A 12172-nucleotide genomic window follows, 5' to 3' on the forward strand; every position below is an offset into this window, starting at 1 on the left:
CAGCCCAGTCAATAATGGGTGTGAGTTACAGGGGAAAGGAGAACATTTTTTAGTTGCAATAAGGAATTGCCTACTTAGGAAACTTAGTCAAGAAAGTAATCATTTCCTACAGCAATGAGCTCCCTGTTAGAGGAAGTGTGTAACCAGAGAGCTGATGGTTGTTTGCCAGACTTTTTAGAGGTTGGTGGAGACTACCTAGAGAGTGCTGCTCCCTCCCAGCATTACATTAGAATGTGGACTTCATGAGGCTAAGTACTACATCTGCCTGTTCATGGCCATACAACAAGTACCAGGGCAGTGTTATGCAGGGGATGACCCTTACATGTGTGTTTTTTTTTTAATAGGATAGTAAAAGGATGAGAGTAGGAAGTAAATTGAATGTATGATTTGCCAAGCACACATCCTGTTTCAGAGCCACAGAACTCTCAGAGTATCTACTTGAACCATCAGGAATATTTTTATTTTCCATAAGTCAAGCTAACATTTCAACCATCTAGAAATTTAAATCCTCTGTGATCCTCAGAGTCATTCAAATCTGTCTGACTTCCAGAAATGACTCTTTGACCTATGGATAAACTAAGCCTTATAAAAAATCAGATCTGGGCTGTTTTGGGGACATATAGCAGCATAATAAGGAATTAAAGTTCTGGGCTTTGGAATTTGACAGATGACGCTAATTTAAAAAGATAACCTTAGATGGGAATGATGGCACATGCCTATAATTCCAGTGGCTAAGGAGGCTGAGGCAGGAGGAATGCAATTTCAAAGCCAGCCTCAGCAACTCAACAAGCAACATAGCAAGACCCTGTTTCAAAATTAAAAGAAGGAGGAGGAGGAGGAGGAGGAGGAGAACTGGAGAGGTGGCTCAGTGGTTAACCACCCCTGGATTCAATCCTCAATACAAAAAAAAGTGTGGCCTTAGCCAAGAGTAGTCCCGGAGACTTGGGAGATTGAGGCAGGATAATTGCAAGTTCAAGGTTATTTGGACAACTAGCAAGACCCTTTCTCAAAATAAAAAGTTAAAGGGCCAGGGATAAATCAGTAGTAGAACACCCCTGAGTTCCATACTCAGTATTGTAAATATTGTAAATATATATATATATATATATATATATATATATATATATATATATATATATATATACACATATATTTATACACACACATACACAATGTGTCAAATATGTTAAGGAGTGAAGTTGAAGTGTCAGTTAAACTTTTTAAAAAGTGTAACCTTGAGCAAGTGGCCTCCTCACATTGCTCACAACCTCAGTTTCCTCACCTGTAAAATGGGGACAATCATAGTACACTCAAATCCTTATTAAATTGCTATTTCATGGGCTGGTCTCACAGATAGTGGGCTCTCCAGTCTAGGCTGGTTGTCCCTAAACTGCGCTTTCGGGGCTCAGAGCATGGTGGCAGCTCAAACTGGGGACTTAGAGAAAGAGCTTGGGAAGAGTCTGAGTGCATCAGGCTGTTGTCAAGCCATGAAGGCTGATGGGCTACTGGGGAACAAAGCTGCCACACACAAGGGAACAATTTAGGAAGTTGATGGAGGTGGGGCACAGGATTGTCTGTGCTCTGAACTCCTTCATGGGTCAGATGGTGGGGAGTGAGGGCTGCCTTGTTTCGAGCTTCACATGGGCCACACAACCAAAGGAACATGTTCTCCCATGCGAGGTGGGGATCGTGCAACTGTCGGCCCAGGGGTGTCCCTGGGGAAGTGAGAGGGAGGAGAGAACTGGCAATCTTTGTGAACCCAGTAGGTAAGGGAAGCCACCTGGTAAGGAGTACGGTCTAACAGGAGTTGGGAACCTTCTTGGGGTATGGAAACTTCTAGGAAGGAGATAGCTCAGGGACCATAGCCCTTGGCACTGTGCTGCCTTCTGCCAGACTTTCTCCCTATGATCCCAGCTCCCTGAGGCCAGGCAAGGTTTAAGGGTGTTCAATATCACCTGAGCTGTGAGTAGGAGCTGAGGCCAGCAGCCAGGTTAGCCAACTTTTGTGCACTGTCTGTTCTTTCTCATTCCTGTCCCTACAGGAGGGCACCCTGGAAAGCTCTGGGGTTGAGGGTAATGGGACCATGTTCATGGAATAATATAAACACGTATTGATTGTTCACCTGTCAGGAGACCTGAGGCTATATTTTGGGGAAACAAAGAGGAACAGACACCCATTTGTCCACTAGGTTAGCAAATGTATGTATGTTCCATATTAGGTAGCGTGGGTGGCCCATGGCCAGGCACAGGAGGGCCTGGCATGTTAGAGCAATGGTGGAGGTGAAGCTGAGTGAGCCAGTGTGTGGGATCTGGGGAGGCACGGGTGGGTGGTGGGGTTGCAAAGATCAGTCTGGTGCCTGATTGTGGGAGCCTTGCTAGTGCTTCTGAATTCAACCCTCAGCCAGTGGACAGCTGTTGAGTGCTTTTAACCCAGGAAGCAACATACTGAGACTAGCGGTTTATGAGGATCTGCCTGGAAATTTTGTGAATTGTGGACTTCAGAGGATGAAACAGAGAGTCAGGGATGTCTGAAGGAACTGGCTGCCATCCAGGTGAGAGAATGAAGGTTTGCACTGGATTGGGGTGAACAATAAAGATAGATTTGATTCTGAGCTCCCCTCCTCCCCTACCAGGACCTGAGCAGGCCCTGCCTATACCGCCAGCACCTGGTATGATTGATCCCTAGTAGGAGCTTCATGGATATATGGAAGGTAAACAGTGGCTACAAGGGTCAGGAAGGATAGGAGGCATACCAGGGAGCTATAATCTCTGTTCACCCACTATTTTGGCAATATACAGGACTAGGGTAAAGTAGGGCTGGGGGCAGGGGACTAGGAAGCAGCTTGGATTGCTTGTCCAACTGAATTCAGTCCATTGTTCCTGCTTTGCCTCCCACTGATGAATCCTACCCCATCAGTCACATCTAGTTTCCTGTCCTCACCCAAGTTTACCTCCTGCCACACTGTAGATCGCTCCTGCCTTCTTGAAATGCTCCCTTCCTGCAGGATGCACAAACCAATGGTTCTGGATTTCTCTTGTCTGGCTGCTCCTCTCCCTACTTGTCAGGTCCCACTTTCTATCTCTGCCATTACATGGTGGCGCCCCCCAGAACACTGCCCTTCTATGTTTACACTGTCACTCTGAGTGAGCTCATCTTACTTCCACGCCTGGTAGCTTGCAAAGAACTGCTACTCCTGTAGAGATCTCCTTGCAATGTATTTTTCTACTTCTAGGATCTGGGCTTGCTTTGGCTAATAAGTATTTTATAAAAGTGATATAAACCAAGACTTACAAACCATTTGTACATTGGTACTTGCTGGTTCTTGCTTTACATCAAATACTAAAATCACTTTGTGAGGAAGCCTTAGCTAGCTTGTAGAAGGGGTCACATGGAGGAAAACTGAGATGCTCTAGCCTAACAAACTTGTGAGTGAAGTTATTTCAGACCATTCTCACCTTGGACAGATGGGAGGCTAATCCCAGACCAAATTACCAACTCAAAAGAATTGTAAGCTAGTAAACAATGGTTGTACCTGATATGGTGGTAAACACCAGTGATCCCAGCTGGATAGCTGAGGAAATAGGTACAAGTTCAAGGCCAATTTGGCAATTCAGCAGTATCTGTCTCAAAATAAATTAAAAAGAACTGGGGATGTAGCTTAATAGTAGGGTGCTTACCTAGGATATGTAAGGCCCTGAGTTTAATTCCCAGTACTACTAACAAAACAAAACAAAAAAATGGTTGTATTGTGTCACTAAATTTTAGGGTAATTTATTACACAGCAGAAGCTCCCTGATATACATGGATGGTTTTTTTTTTTTTTTTTTTTTTTTTTTTTTTTTTTTTTTTTTTTTGTCGTAGATGGAACCCAGTGGCACTCTGCCACCGGTCTACATCCCCAGGCCTTTTTAATTTTTATTTTGAGACAGAGTCTCAATAAGTTGCCCAGGTTGACCTCAAACTTGTGATCCGCCTGCTTCAGCCTCCTGAGTATATGAGATTACAGGTGTATACTACCATACCCTGATTGATACACAGAGCTTTAAGCATCATTTTTATACTGACAATTTCTAAAAATTACCCGACAAGTCTTTGAATGCCAAATGTATACTATCTACTTAAAACCACTTGGGTATCTTACAACTATGCACAGTTAATGTATTTGAAACAGACTTTTATTTCTAAACTCACTCTTTCACTGATTGTTCTCATCTGTACATACTTTATCCACTTAGTTACTCAAGCCAGAAACACAGGAGTCTTTTCTTTTTTTGTACCAGGGATTAAACCCACTGGCATTTTACCACTGAGCCACATCCCCACCCATTTTTATTTTTTATTTTGAGACAGGTCTTATTAAATTGCTGAGTCTGGCTTCAAACTTGCAATCTTCCTGCCTCAGCCTCCCGAGTTGCTGAGATTGCGGGCATGTGCACTGCACCCGGCCTCAGGAGTCATCCTTTTATTCTTTTTTTTTTTTTTTGGTATTGGGGATTGAACCCAGGTGGGGGTGGTTAACCACTGAGGCACACTCCAGCCCTCTCTTTAATGTATTTTATTTAGATACAGGGACTTGCTGAGTTGCTAGGAGTCATTTTTAATGGCTCACTATTCTTCATCACCACCCCAAACCCACATCTAGTCTGTCACTTAGTTCTTTCAATTCTACCATGAGCACTTTTCTTTATTTTGCCTTCCTGTCCCTCTCTACTGTCACAAGCTGATGCAAAGCAAGTGGTCATTCTCTTGACTGGACAAATGCAATAGCCTCCTGACTAGTCACCACCTTCCATTCTCACCCTTTGCAGTGCATTCTCTGCCAGCAGATGCATGAGCAGAGCCTGCCCCATGTCACTGTACTTGGATGATTTTCTCCTGTGCACAGGAGAAAACACAAGATTTCCCCCAGGACCTCTAAGACAGGAAGGATCTGTCCCTTGTTCCTTGTCCAACCTCGTCTCTCTCTGCACTCTCCTTTGCTCACCCTTACTTTTCAGCCACTTTGGTATTCTTTGATTTCTTCATACTCTTAATTTTTTCCCTTCCCCCAACCTCCCTATCTGCTGTACCTTTTCCTGGAATCCCTTCCCCTCCTTTCTTGGCCTGGCAAACTTCCACTGTAGCTTTGATGTCATCTCAAATGTGACATCATTAGAGAAGATAGATCTTTTTCTTAAGGTTTAAGTTCTTGGAAGACAGACATATGTTAGGTTTGCTATGAAATACACGGTTCCTGTCACATAGTAGTCCCTCTTTCATATTTCTGTTGGCTAATGAATGAATAAATAAGTAGTTTCCAGTCACCTCCATTCATTTATATATTTAACATATATTTTCTTGAGTAACTACTGGGATCAGTCCCCATCTAGCTTCCAGGGATACACTGGTATACATCGACAGGCATGTCCAACTTTGTGGTGCTTACAGCTGAGTGAAAAAACACCTCTTGATCGAATAATTACCATCCTTAGTTTATAATAGCAAAGGGAAATACATGCTCTGAAAACAGAAATAAATTCTATGGCAATCTAGACTGAGGGGGCCACTCTGGACTGAGAGGACATGAAGAGCTTCCTAAGGAAGCAACTCTAAAAGCTGAAGGATGATCAGAAATGGACAGGCATGGAAACTTGGGAAGTGAGCATGCAGTCCAAGGAGGGGGAGGGAGAAGGTGCTTTGGAAGGAACCAGGTGAAGTCCAGTGTGAAGGGACGCAGAATTAAAGGAGAGAAGCATGGGAGCTGGGAGCAGTGAGCATGCCCCTTATTCTATTTTTTCTTTTCTTTGTTGCTATTCTTGGGCTTGAACCTAGGACCTCACACATGCCAGATATGTGTTTCACCACTGAGCCGTATTCCCAGTTCCTGGATGCACCACATTCTAAAAGCACTGGAAAGCATTTTGAAGGGTATAAACCTGGAAGGTGATGGGTATTTGACAAGGTCATATTACATTTGACAATATTACTCCACCTACTATGTGGAAGATACATGGGGAGGTCAAGAAGGGATGGAGGAGATTCCTGTTGACCTCCTAGACAGAGGATGGGTGCTGTGAGTTGGGGGAACAGCAGAGAAGAGGGAGAGGTATGGGCAGGGATGAGAAGGAGGATGATGAGGAACACAAAGGATTCTTTTGGAGGTACATGACTGCCATCACCACTATCCCAACACACACACACACATACACACACACACACACACACACACACACACACAAGCCCACATACTGCCTCTGCACGTCTTACTTGAAACTGTAAATTCCACTTATCAAGGCCAAAAGATTTCTTGGAGATCCTTTTCTTTACTAACAAGTCGATTCTTCACAGAGGCAGAAACTGAGTTGATTTGATCAAGTTCCTGCTAATTTAGAAACAGTGAGGAACAAAGATAAAGAGGAGCTGAAATAAACATAATAAAAATATACACTGGGTGGTCTACAGCATTTAATCTTTATTCTTTTTCCTGGACAGGAATCTATACTTCCAGACTGTCTAGTTCAATACTGTGCACTTTTCATCCAGATTCCTGGGCCTTCTTCCTTCCTCAGGAAGCCCCGGCTGCTGCCAAGGGCTCCAGCTCCTGGACCTCTCCCCTCTTCAACCCAAAGAGCTCATGATTCAAGCCCTGGAGCTTCTCTCTCCACCAGGGAACCCAGCCTTCTCTCACCTCACCGACTCTTACTCCTTTCCCTCTTGTTGACTCTGATGCCTGCTACCTGATCCCACCCTGATCCCACCCCAGCCAACCTGCAGCCTCTTCTTGGCCAGGCAGAGTCCTCCTCAAACTCTCCATGGATTCCAAACTTTGCCCTTGACTTGATGCTTCACTCTGCCACTTTATCAAACTCCTCAAGGCCCTTCTGGCTAGATTGCCTGGGCCGGAGTCTGTGAGTACAGGGAGAGGAACGGGACAGACTCTCAAGACCCTCTCCTTTCTCCCACTTCTTCCTTAATCTTGAGCCCTTTCCAAAGAAGCAAGATCCATAGTGCCGCCCAGAACAGGGAAAGGGACTGTAATTAGTGGTAGGTTCTACCCTGGCACTACAGTCTTTGGAGCTTGTTGGTCTGTATAGCAGAACAGAAATGGAGGCTTGGTCCACAGAGAGAAAGCTCTGAGTACTGAGTCTCCTTTCAAGGGAGCACTGGTTCTTCTAGGCAAAGCCACCTTCTAATCCAAAGGAAGTTTCCTAGTTGGTCACCTTTATTCTTGGTGAGTCCTGGGGGACACTATGCACTATTCACTTTGTTCAGAAACTGAGATGATCAAGCAGGAACAAGGCCAGGCTCAGTGGATATTCTGAAATATGAGATAAAATGTGAAGAATTTCCTTTATAAAGATAAGAGGTTCTTAGCTTTTGAGAGATCATAAAACCTTAGGACAAGCTAAGGGTCCTTTCGCCAGAAAAATTTATGAGTGGAAAAGTGCACAAAGCTCTGCATATATCAGCAGAACTCTATCAGGCAAAGGGCCTGGGCTCTGGCTCCAATAGGCAGGCAGGTGAGTACACAGTTCCCCCATCTCTATGCTCGGTGGAGAGAGAATCCTAGTCTCCTCTTGGGTCCAGTCCCCAGGTCCTGGTTGCAGAGAAATAGCCAGTGAATGAGTATTATTAGGAGGCAATCCCCCAAATCAGGGGCCCTTCCTCTCTCCTGTCATTTAAATTGGGGCTCCAGAGCAAGAATTTCTCTTCAAGTCCAGAGGTGAGTAAAGTGCTAAATATGATGTTTCATAAGGGAAAAGTCTACATGCTGCACCCCATGTCCTGGACTAAATATGCTGTCAACTCACTGATGAGCCAGAACTGGGGCCTTCTGGGTCACTAGAGAAGAGAGGAACCTACAGAGACACATAGGTATGCATGCGTGCACACACACACACACACACACACACACACACACACACACACACAGCTAAGACATCAGTCTCTACAGACTCTACTTGTTTGGAGTCTGTCCTTTACTGGGGTATCAACTTGGACAAAATAAACAAAGTCTCCATAATTAAAACAAAAAGAAAATAAACAACAACAACAAAATGGCCTCTAAGTCAATAAGAGCAAAGTCTGCAGGAGCCCCAGTTAGGCCAAGAATTTTTTTTCTGCCCTTTTAAATTTTTTACAATGAGCCAGGTGTGGTGGTGCATTTCTGTAATCCCAGCAACTAAGAAGGCTGAGGTAGGAGGATCACAAGATCAAGGCTGGCCTTGCAACTTAATTAGACTTGTCTCAAATTAAAAAATAAAAAAGGACTGGGGATGTAACTCAGTGGTAAAGCACTCCTGGATTTATTCCCCTGTACCCAAACAACACATTTGATGAACTCACCCTTCCCTTTCCTGAGCATAAGAAAATTGTTTTCAATGTGAGTTTGGGTATTTCTCCAAATTTTCCCCTCAAGGTAAAAAGAGAAAATAAATTTTTACATGTTTGGCATTATAATTCAATTGGTAAACATTTACTGTAGGTCTACTATGCACCACAATGTGGCAGACACCATGGTAAAGAACTCGATGCTCCGTATGCCTACCCTACATTACAGAAATAGTTCAGGTGCAATGCGTCTTGCCACAGATGCTCCAGGGTGTCATGTCATCTAGGAGTCATGGGAGGAAGTGATATTTGACACCTCCTTTAACGGTGAAAATAGCATGTGGGGGCTCAGTCCCTGGGGCCTGTGTGTCCTCATTGTACCTTGTTCCTGTTTTCCTGCTCTGTCCATTATCAGGTGTGCAGGTGGGGGGACCTTGATCACACTACACCACAGAAGGGGAGATGTGCAAAGCCTTGGGAGTGCCAACTGGGTAGGTGTGGGGTGGCAGAATGGTCCTGGGCTGGGCTTAAGTAGAAGTCACAGGTAAGATAGTGATGGTGCTCCTGAAATGTTGTAGGAGGGCTTGTCCTTAGAGAAATCCCATCTTCCCGTTTCTATCTGTCTCTTCTCTAATACCTCCAGCCTTCCTCTTCATCATGAAGGTAACTCCCTGGGGCCCAGAAGTACCTGGCAATCTAGTGGTGCACAGTTAGCATAGCTCTAAAACACAACCATGGCCTCCCAAGCCCTGGACTGTCCTGCCCACCTCTCCAGGCCTATCTCTCCTTGTTTTTTCCTCTGTCCAATACATTGGTCTTTCTTTAGTTTCTCATTGTCACCACCATGCTGTCCCATGTTGCTGGGGTCTTGATACACACCAGTCCGTCTGCCTAGAATGCTCTGCTCACCTTTAACCCCACCCAAACATCCCCCATCATTTAATTCACTCCTGTTCATCTTTCAGGTCTCCCCTAACACCCATTGATTAGAGCAGCCTGTCCTGCCCCTGGCTGTGTGCCCTTATGGCCTGTGCTCTTTTGATACAGTGTGATTATTTGATTATTGCCCATTTTCTGTGTGGACAGGGATGGGTCTGTTTTTCACTCATGGTGTCTGGCACCTGTCTTTACAGAGCCTGCCAGTTGGTAGGCTACCAGTAAGACTATGACAAGTGTTCAGGTGACTGATGAACCATGTGTGCCCAATGTGGGGAAATCTACGTAGACCAAGCAGATCCCTGGATCTCACTTTGTGTGCTGGCCTGGCAGCAGTGGAGTCCAGGAAGCCCATGGTGTCTGCCATGCCATGACTGCCTCATCAGGAAAGTGACCTGAGCCAATTCCTTCCTGTATCAGGGGCTTTGTCTTGTGCTGTGCAGTTTGAGTGGAAGCAGCTCTATAGCTCTGACCACAGCTGCCCAGGTAAGGACTGACATGTGCCCTGCAAAATTACAAACAACTAGGTATGATAGAAGCCAATACATTCCAAGGAGGCTTGGCATGAAATTTGCCAAATACTGGGACTTCATCTGGGCAGTGGCAAACTTGGGAGTTTCTCGAAAGAGGTCAACTACTGTGAATTCTAGAAAAGGAAATAAAAGAGCAGGAGGTCTTCTCTAGGGCAGGCTCTAACCCCAACCTGCCCTAAGCTATTGTTCTAGAAGCCTGCTGGACAATCCACTCTCTGTAGCCCTGGTACCAAAGCAAATTTATGGACAAGGAAAACACATTCCTTGCAACCACACATTCCCCGACGTCCTTGTCATGTGCCTCCATGGTCACTGGGCACTAGTGTTCATCCTCTCATCTCATGTGGCAGGAGTAAGAACAATGTGAAGTGTGAAGACGAGGAATGAAACTGGCTCTTCCTTAAGGCTGTTCATTTAGCTCTGGGACATTGACCTGCTGATGAAATCATTCATGACATCCTCGTGGGTCCAGCACAGTTGGGGTCCTTAAGGTGAAATATCACAGCTAGATGAAGACAGGATGTGTTTGTGAGTCGGCAGCACTCACCAAAACACCTAGATGCCAAGTCCTATGGAATTCAATGCAAGGGTGGATGTTGGTGTCCAGGTGCATCTAGTTACTCCAATTTATTTGTGGGTATGTCAGTGCTGCCCAATCATTAAGAAAGGCATCCTGGATCTATTTCCATGAGGTTGGATATAGACCTCAAAAATGAATATCATACAGGTGATAAGGAGACAAGATTAACAAAGCAAAGAAAATAATTTTTCCATTGAAAAAGTTGAGCTCAGCTGATGATTATCAGAAGAATAAAGCAGGTGTCCGGGGATCATCCTAGGCAGCCTAGAGATGGGACAAGTCTCTCTGACTTGATTGCATTCCACGAGAGCAAGGCCTCTGCGTGTGTTTGTTCTCTAATCAGCCTCGGTGTTGAGCCTAGGGCCCATAACAGGTACTCAGTAAATGTTTGTTCAGCCATAAATGAATCAGAAAGTAAGTTGCAATCATGATACCAGAGATCAGAACTGAGAAATGACTGAAGGATGTGATGGGACAGAAGATTCAAAGAGAGAGAGATGGGTGTTCTTTTTCACTTATCTTTATCTCTGAATGTCCTTATTTTTCATGAATGAACAGAGGAATGTATGAAATAATTCCTTACCATTATTATTCCTGGCATATATAGAATCTCATCCAGCAATCATAAGTAAGTAAAATAATTTTTTTTATCTTAGATAAAAGATAAAATTCTTTTCTGTTGTTCTAAAACCAGAAGCAGTCCCCAGATGGTTTTTGCTCTAATCTCAGAGACATTAAAACCACCACCACATTGGAGCTCCATTTCTGTCAGAATGACCCAGCAGGGGGCTCCTTTTAGTCCATCAATATGCATCTGTGACAGAGACCACACTGCCTGCCTCATACTCTCTTTATTAACAAGTATAAGACATTACACATTGTACACATGTGTCAAGACATCACAGGGTACCCCATAAATATACACAATTTTATGTTATTATGTATGTATCAGTTAACAAGTAAAGATTAAGCTGGTGGCTGAGGGTGTGGCTCAGAGGTAGAGCGCATGCATGAGGCACTGGGTCGGATCATCAGCACCACCCACTGGGTCTGATCCTCAGCACCACATGAAAATAAAATAAAGGTACTATGTCCACCTATAACTAAAAAAATCAATTTTTTTAAAAAAGGAAATATTAAGAAAACATTTGAGACCACAAAAAGTAGATATCACTAAGGAAAAAAAAATATAATTCTACTCCACCCGTTTTTTCTGCCCTTATATTTTATGCTTCTCTGTTTAACACTGGATTCAAGTTCCAACACTCTGGGTGCTAACAGGATTCCTGTGTCAGCCTTGGAATCCACAAGTCCTCACATCTGCTGACCCAGTGGGGACGTGGAACGCTCCACAGCACCCTTTCCCTCCTTCACCTGTTCCGAGGTGAGACCCTGTGAGGTGTGTAATTGAAGACCTGTATTATTAAAACTGTCTTTTGAAAGTAGCACTTAAGGAAGGAGCCACCAGTCAGCAGAAAGCTCTGCTGTATCCTGAGAAACATAATCAACCACCCGCAAGCCAGCAAATTTGACTGGTTATCTTCCTCAAAAACAGGTTGGCCCAGGAGTGATGTTTAAATTGAGGCAGCTGTTTGTTTAAGGCAAAATACTGAGGAGTCTGTTCAACCCAGCGGCTTGCTGGCATCTTCTCCTCACACATGGATGGATCTTTATAAAAAATGCCATGACTAATTCCTTTTGCAAATCAGATGAACCTTGGTCTCATTTAACTTATAATCATGATTCAAGTGACAAAATAGAGCTGGCTAACTCCTGAGGACCTGTCTTGCTGACTCACACCTGTGATCCCAGT

At 44.3% G+C, this 12172-nt stretch overlaps 1 pseudogene; it reads right to left on the minus strand.

Annotated features, from left to right (window-relative positions):
• Positions 1–12172, minus strand: part of LOC144250977 (inactive hydroxysteroid dehydrogenase-like protein 1) — a 33910-nt pseudogene that overhangs the window by 18313 nt on the left and 3425 nt on the right.

The sequence above is a fragment of the Urocitellus parryii genome, chromosome Y, assembly GCF_045843805.1.
Source record: "Urocitellus parryii isolate mUroPar1 chromosome Y, mUroPar1.hap1, whole genome shotgun sequence".
Lineage (NCBI taxonomy): Eukaryota > Metazoa > Chordata > Mammalia > Rodentia > Sciuridae > Urocitellus > Urocitellus parryii.